The sequence below is a fragment of the Coregonus clupeaformis genome, chromosome 28, assembly GCF_020615455.1.
Source record: "Coregonus clupeaformis isolate EN_2021a chromosome 28, ASM2061545v1, whole genome shotgun sequence".
NCBI lineage: Eukaryota > Metazoa > Chordata > Actinopteri > Salmoniformes > Salmonidae > Coregonus > Coregonus clupeaformis.
Window position 1 is genome coordinate 23,339,609 of NC_059219.1, and position 8,996 is coordinate 23,348,604.

Here is an 8,996-nt window from a genome sequence, read left to right on the forward strand (position 1 = left end):
ATACAGATATGATATAAACCTCTCTACCACTCTAACCCTAACATAACCCTAACTCAATACAGATATGATATAAACCTCTCTACCACTCTAACCCTAACATAACCCTAACTCAATACAGATATGATATAAACCTCTCTACCACTCTAACCCTAATATAACCCTAACTCAATACAGATATGATATAAACCTCTCTACCACTCTAACCCTAACTCAATACAGATATGATATAAACCTCTCTACCACTCTAACCCTAACATACCCTAACTCAATACAGATATGATATAAACCTCTCTACCACTCTAACCCTAACATAACCCTAACTCAATACAGATATGATATAAACCTCTCTACCACTCTAACCCTAACATAACCCTAACTCAATACAGATATGATATAAACCTCTCTACCACTCTAACCCTAACACAACCCTAACTCAATACAGATATGATATAAAACTCTCTACCACTCTAACCCTAACCCAATACAGATATGATATAAATCTCTCTACCACTCTAACCCTAACATAACCCTAACTCAATACAGATATGATTTAAACCTCTCTACCACTCTAACCCTAACTCAATACAGATATGATATAAACCTCTCTACCACTCTAACCCTAACATAACCCTAACTCAATACAGATATGATTTAAACCTCTCTACCACTCTAACCCTAACTCAATACAGATATGATATAAACCTCTCTACCACTCTAACCCTAACATAATCCTAACTCAATACAGATATGATATATACCTCTCTACCACTCTAACCCTAACTCAATACAGATATGATATAAACCTCTCTACCATTCTAACCCTAACTCAATACAGATATGATATAAACCTCTCTACCACTCTAACCCTAACTCAATACAGATATGATATAAACCTCTCTACCACTCTAACCCTAACTCAATACAGATATGATATAAACCTCTCTACCGCTAACCCTAACATAACCCTAACTCAATACAGATATGATATAAACCTCTCTACCACTCTAACCCTAACTCAATACAGATATGATATAAACCTCTCTACCACTCTAACCCTAACATAACCCTAACTCAATACAGATATGATATAAACCTCTCTACCACTCTAACCCTAACATAACCCTAACTCAATACAGATATGATATAAACCTCTCTACCACTCATAACCCTAACTCAATACAGATATGATATAAACCTCTCTACCACTCTAACCCTAACATAACCCTAACTCAATACAGATATGATATAAACCTCTCTACCACTCTAACCCTAACTCAATACAGATATGATATAAACCTCTCTACCACTCTAACCCTAACATAACCCTTACTCAATACATATATGATATAAACCTCTCTACCACTCTAACCCTACCATAACCCTAACTCAATACAGATATGATATAAACCTCTCTACCACTCTAACCCTAACATAACCCTAACTCAATACAGATATGATATAAACCTCTCTACCACTCTAACCCTAACTCAATACAGATATGATATAAACCTCTCTACCACTATCCCTAACTCAATACAGATATGATATAAACCTCTCTACCACTCTAACCCTAATATAACTCGGTACAGCTCAGAGATGCCGTCTAACGTGGAGATCAAGGCGAGGGTGAGCAATGCGACACGATTGGCAGAGAGAGCCAGCCAGCTAAGCCAATCAGAGGGCACAGTAATCCGCCAGCAGGACACATTCTTCAACTGCAGCACCGGACGACTTAAACTACGCAACCTGATGGTACACAGACACACACACAGACACACACACACACACAGACACACACACAGACACACACACATAAAAAAACACACATAAAAACACACACACACACACACAGACACACACACACAGACAGACAGACAGACAGACACACACACAGACACACACACAGACACACACAAACACACACACAGACACAGACACACATAAACACACATCCTTTGGACTGACGTTTTGTTTGTCCAGCAGGATGGGAGGGGTCAGCTGATCTTCTATGAGAGACCAGATTGTGATGGGCCCAAGGTGTCCAACTACTCCATCTCTAATACACAGGATCCAGAGGGACTCAGAGTGAGTAGCTACTACAACACTACTCCATCTCTACTACACAGTGAGTAGCTACTACAACACTACTCCATCTCTACTACAGTGAGTAGCTACTACAACACTACTCCATCTCTACTACACAGTGAGTAGCTACTACAACACTGCTCCATCTCTGCTACACAATGAGTAGCTACTACAACACTACTCCAACTCTACTACACAGTGAGTAGCTACTACAACACTACTCCATCTCTACTACACAGTGAGTAGCTACTACAACACTACTCCATCTCTGCTACACAATGAGTAGCTACTACAACACTACTCCATCTCTGCTACACAGTGAGTAGCTACTACAACACTACTCCATCTCTGCTACACAGTGAGTAGCTACTACAACACTACTCCATCTCTGCTACACAGTGAGTAGCTACTACAACACTACTCCATCTCTGCTACACAGTGAGTAGCTACTACAACACTACTCCATCTCTACTACACAGTGAGTAGCTACTACAACACTACTCCATCTCACTACACAGTGAGTAGCTACTACAACACTACTCCATCTCTACTACACAGTGAGTAGCTACTACAACACTACTCCATCTCTACTACACAGTGAGTAGCTACTACAACACTACTCCATCTCTACTACACAGTGAGTAGCTACTACAACACTACTCCATCTCTACTACACAGTGAGTAGCTACTACAACACTTACTCCATCTCTGCTACACAGTGAGTAGCTACTACAACACTAATCCATCTCTACTAACAGTGAGTAGCTACTACAACACTACTCCATCTCTGCTACACAGTGAGTAGCTACTACAACACTAATCCATCTCTGCTACAATGAGTAGCTACTACAACACTACTCCATCTCTCTACACAGTGAGTAGCTACTACAACACTACTCCATCTCTGCTACACAGTGAGTAGCTACTACAACACTACTCCATATCTGCTACACAGTGAGTAGCTACTACAACACTAATCCATCTCTACTACACAGTGAGTAGCTACTACAACACTAATCCATCTCTGCTACACAGTGAGTAGCTACTACAACACTAATCCATCTCTGCTACACAATGAGTAGCTACTACAACACTACTCCATCTCTACTACAGTGAGTAGCTACTACAACACTACTCCATCTCTACTACACAGTGAGTAGCTACTACAACATTACTCCATCTCTGCTACACAATGAGTAGCGACTACAACACTACTCCATCTCTACTACACAGTGAGTAGCTACTACAACACTAATCCATCTCTGCTACACATTGAGTAGCTACTACAACACTAATCCATCTCTTCTACACAATGAGTAGCTACTACAACACTAATCCATCTCTACTACAGTGAGTAGCTACTACAACACTACTCCATCTCTACTACAGTGAGTAGCTACTACAACACTAATCCATCTCTACTACACAGTGAGTAGCTACTACAACACTACTCCATCTCTGCTACACATTGAGTAGCTACTACAACACTAATCCATATCTACTACACAGTGAGTAGCTACTACAACACTACTCCATCTCTACTACACAGTGAGTAGCTACTACAACACTACTCCATCTCTGCTACACAGTGAGTAGCTACTACAACACTACTCCATCTCTACTACACAGTGAGTAGCTACTATAACACTACTCCATCTCTGCTACACAGTGATTAGCTACTACAACACTACTCCATCTCTGCTACACAGTGAGTATCTACTACAACACTACTCCATCTCTACTACACAGTGTGTAGCTACTACAACACTACTCAATCTCTACTACACAGTGAGTAGCTACTACAACACTACTCCATCTCTACTACAGTGAGTAGCTTTCTACAACACTACTCCATCTCTACTACACAATGACTAGCTACTACAACACTACTCCATCTCTACTACACAGTGAGTAGCTACTACAACACTACTCCATCTCTACTAAACAGTGAGTAGCTACTACAACACTACTCCATCTCTACTACAGTGAGTAGCTCCTACAACACTACTCCATCTGAGGGAATGAGTGACTGGTTTAGTGTAGAGATAGCTGGTCATGAGGTGAGGTGGTGTATATTAATCTTAGTGTGTGTTTGTGTAGACTGTGTTGGCTGATTCTCTAGGGGTGAAGGGTGAGGTGAGGAAGGAGAGGAGGCTGTTCCTGGTTGGTCAGACGAGGGTTCACTTGGACACAGTGGAGGGCCTGGGACACTACATGGAACTAGAGGTAGATTCACCTGCCTGGGACACTACATATAACTAGAGGTAGATTCACCTGGCTGGGACATTACATATAACTAGAGGTAGATTCACCTGGCTGGGACATTACATATAACTAGAGGTAGATTCACCTGGCTGGGACATTACATATAACTAGAGGTAGATTCACCTGGCTGGGACATTACATATAACTAGAGGTAGATTCACCTGGCTGGGACACTACATATAACTAGAGGTAGATTCACCTGGCTGGGACACTACATATAACTAGAGGTAGATTCACCTGCCTGGGACATTACATATAACTAGAGGTAGATTCACCTGCCTGGGACATTACATATAACTAGAGGTAGATTCACCTGCCTCGGACATTACATATAACTAGAGGTAGATTCACCTGGCTGGGACATTACATATAACTAGAGGTAGATTCACCTGCCTGGGACATTACATGGAACTAGAGGTAGATTCACCTGGCTGGGACACTACATATAACTAGAGGGGGGTGTGTGTGTGTGTGTGTGTGTGTGTGTGTGTGTGTGTGTGTGTGTGTGTGTCTAGGTGGTGATGAGGGAGGACCAGAGGCCTGAGGAGGGGGAGGCGATAGCTCGCAGCCTGATGAAGGAGCTCGGTGTTGGGGATGACAGCCTGGTGACTGGGGCCTACATGGACCTCTTGCTGGAAGGCCAGGGCTAGAAACACACAGTGACCCTCCCATGCAGGACTAAAACATTCCCATACTGGAGTGTGAAAGCAACTGGAAAACTGTTTTTGTAATAAAAAGTAAAATAACAAAACTGTGTGTTATGTTTAATAAGGTCTAAGGGCCCCGGGGTTTCTACCAAGCTAACTATGAGGCTGTGTGGGAGTATGTAAGGGGTTTCTACCAAGCTAACATATGGACTTTTTTAAAGATGGTCATGCCAAGGATCATTTAGCTATTTGATTTTACATTTTAGGAGCCCTGTAGGTATACAAATGAATTTGAACAAACATTGAATTTGGCCTTACTGCTATTAGCCATAGAAACCCATTGAATAACAGATTCATACATGGAAAAACAGTCCGTTTTCTCTGAAGTGTCTGTCTCTATCTGAGAGATATAAGAACCATCAGTGGAATGATCTGTATACCTTTGATGTGGAACATTCACTTCCATTCATTTTTCAGCCCGGCACTGGGTTACCTTCAGACGAGTCACGTGACACTTGTGCGGATGGTGTTTCCTGAGCGTCTCATCTTTCCATAGAGGGGTCATATTAGTGTGTAGCCCAAACTGCTTGTGAGAAGACTGATGTTCTGGATATTCTCCTGGTCTGTCAAACAGCGCTGCAGGTCTGCCTCCTTCCACCGCAGATGAGGAACGCCGACAGGCCAACAGCTCTAGCATACAGAGGCCTGACCAGCTCTAGCATACAGAGGCCTGACCAGCTCTAGCATACAGAGGCCTGAACAGCTCTAGCATACAGAGGCCTGAACAGCTCTAACATACAGAGGCCTGAACAGCTCTAGCATACAGAGGCCTGACCAGCTCTAGCATACAGAGGCCTGAACAGCTCTAGCATACAGAGGCCTGAACAGCTCTAGCATACAGAGGCCTGAACAGCTCTAGCATACAGAGGCCTGAACAGCTCTAGCATACAGAGGCCTGAACAGCTCTAGCATACAGAGGCCTGACCAGCTCTAGCATACAGAGGCCTGAACAGCTCTAGCATACAGAGGCCTGAACAGCTCCTAGCATACAGAGGCCTGAACAGCTCTAGCATACAGAGGCCTGAACAGCTCTAGCATACAGAGGCCTGAACAGCTCTAGCATACAGAGGCCTGAACAACTCTAGCATACAGAGGCCTGACCAGCCTAGCATACAGAGGCCTGACCAGCTCTAGCATACAGAGGCCTAAACAACTCTAGCATACAGAGGCCTAACCCTAATCATAACCTAAACCTAACATAACCCTAACTCAATACAGATATGATATAAACCTCTCTACCACTCTAACCCTAACTCAATACAGATATGATATAAACCTCTCTACCACTCTAACCCTAACTCAATACAGATATGATATAAACCTCTCTACCACTCTAACCCATAACTCAATACAGATATGATATAAACCTCTCTACCACTCTAACTAACCCTAACCCAATACAGATATGATATAAACCTCTCTACCACTCTAACCTAAATAACCCTAACTCAATACAGATATGATATAAACCTCTCTACCACTCTAACCCTAACTCAATACAGATATGATATAAACCTCTCTACCACTCTAACCCTAACATAACCCTAACTCAATACAGATATGATATAAACCTCTCTACCACTCTAACCCTAACTCAATACAGATATGATATAAACCTCTCTACCACTCTAACCCTAACTCAATACAGATATGATATAAACCTCTCTACCACTCTAACCCTAACATAACCCTAACTCAATACAGATATGATATAAACCTCTCTACCACTCTAACCCTAACTCAATACAGATATGATATAAACCTCTCTACCACTCTAACCCTAACATAACCCTAACTCAATACAGATATGATATAAACCTCTCTACCACTCTAACCCTAACTCAATACAGATATGATATAAACCTCTCTACCACTCTAACCCTAACATAACCCTAACTCAATACAGATATGATATAAACCTCTCTACCACTCTAACCCTAACATAACCCTAACTCAATACAGATATGATATAAACCTCTCTACCACTCTAACCCTAACATAACCCTAACTCAATACAGATATGATATAAACCTCTCTACCACTCTAACCCTAACATAACCCTAACTCAATACAGATATGATATAAACCTCTCTACCACTCTAACCCTAACATAACCCTAACTCAATACAGATATGATATAAACTCTCTACCACTCTAACCTAATATAACCCTAACTCAATACAGATATGATATAAACCTCTCTACCACTCTAACCCTAACTCAATACAGATATGATATAAACCTCTCTACCACTCTAACCCTAACATACCCTAACTCAATACAGATATGATATAAACCTCTCTACCACTCTAACCCTAACATAACCCTAACTCAATACAGATATGATATAAACCTCTCTACCACTTAACCCTAACATAACCCTAACTCAATACAGATATGATATAAACCTCTCTACCACTCTAACCCTAACACAACCCTAACTCAATACAGATATGATATAAAACTCTCTACCACTCTAACCCTAACCCAATACAGATATGATATAAATCTCTCTACCACTCTAACCCTAACATAACCCTAACTCAATACAGATATGATTTAAACCTCTCTACCACTCTAACCCTAACTCAATACAGATATGATATAAATCTCTCTACCACTCTAACCCTAACATAACCCTAACTCAATACAGATATGATTTAAACCTCTCTACCACTCTAACCCTAACTCAATACAGATATGATATAAACCTCTCTACCACTCTAACCCTAACATAACCTAACTCAATACAGATATGATATAAACCTCTCTACCACTCTAACCCTAACTCAATACAGACATGATATAAACCTCTCTACCATTCTAACCCTAACAATACAGATGATATAAACCTCTACCACTCTAACCCTAACTCAATACAGATATGATATAAACCTCTCTACCACTCTAACCCTAACTCAATACAGATATGATATAAACCTCTCTACCGCTCCTAACATAACCCTAACTCAATACAGATATGATATAAACCTCTCTACCACTCTAACCCTAACTCAATACAGATATGATATAAACCTCTCTACCACTCTAATAACCCTAACTCAATACAGATATGATATAAACCTCTCTACCACCTAACCCTAACATAACCCTAACTCAATACAGATATGATATAAACCTCTCTACCACTCTAACCCTAACTCAATACAGATATGATATAAACCTCTCTACCACTCTAACCCTAACATAACCCTAACTCAATACAGATATGATATAAACCTCTCTACCACTCTAACCCTAACTCAATACAGATATGATATAAACCTCTCTACCACTCTAACCCTAACATAACCCTTACTCAATACATATATGATATAAACCTCTCTACCACTCTAACCCTACCATAACCCTAACTCAATACAGATATGATATAAACCTCTCTACCACTCTAACCCTAACATAACCCTAACTCAATACAGATATGATATAAACCTCTCTACCACTCTAACCCTAACTCAATACAGATATGATATAAACCTCTCTACCACTATCCCTAACTCAATACAGATATGATATAAACCTCTCTACCACTCTAACCCTAATATAACTCGGTACAGCTCAGAGATGCCGTCTAACGTGGAGATCAAGGCGAGGGTGAGCAATGCGACACGATTGGCAGAGAGAGCCAGCCAGCTAAGCCAATCAGAGGGCACAGTAATCCGCCAGCAGGACACATTCTTCAACTGCAGCACCTGACGACTTAAACTACGCAACCTGATGGTACACAGACACACATAAACACAGACACACACACACACACAGACACACACACAGACACAGACAGACACACAGACACACACACACAGACATACACACAGACACACACAAACACACACACAGACACACACTCATACACAGACACACATAAAACACACATCCTTTGGACTGACGTTTTGTTTGTCCAGCAGGATGGGAGGG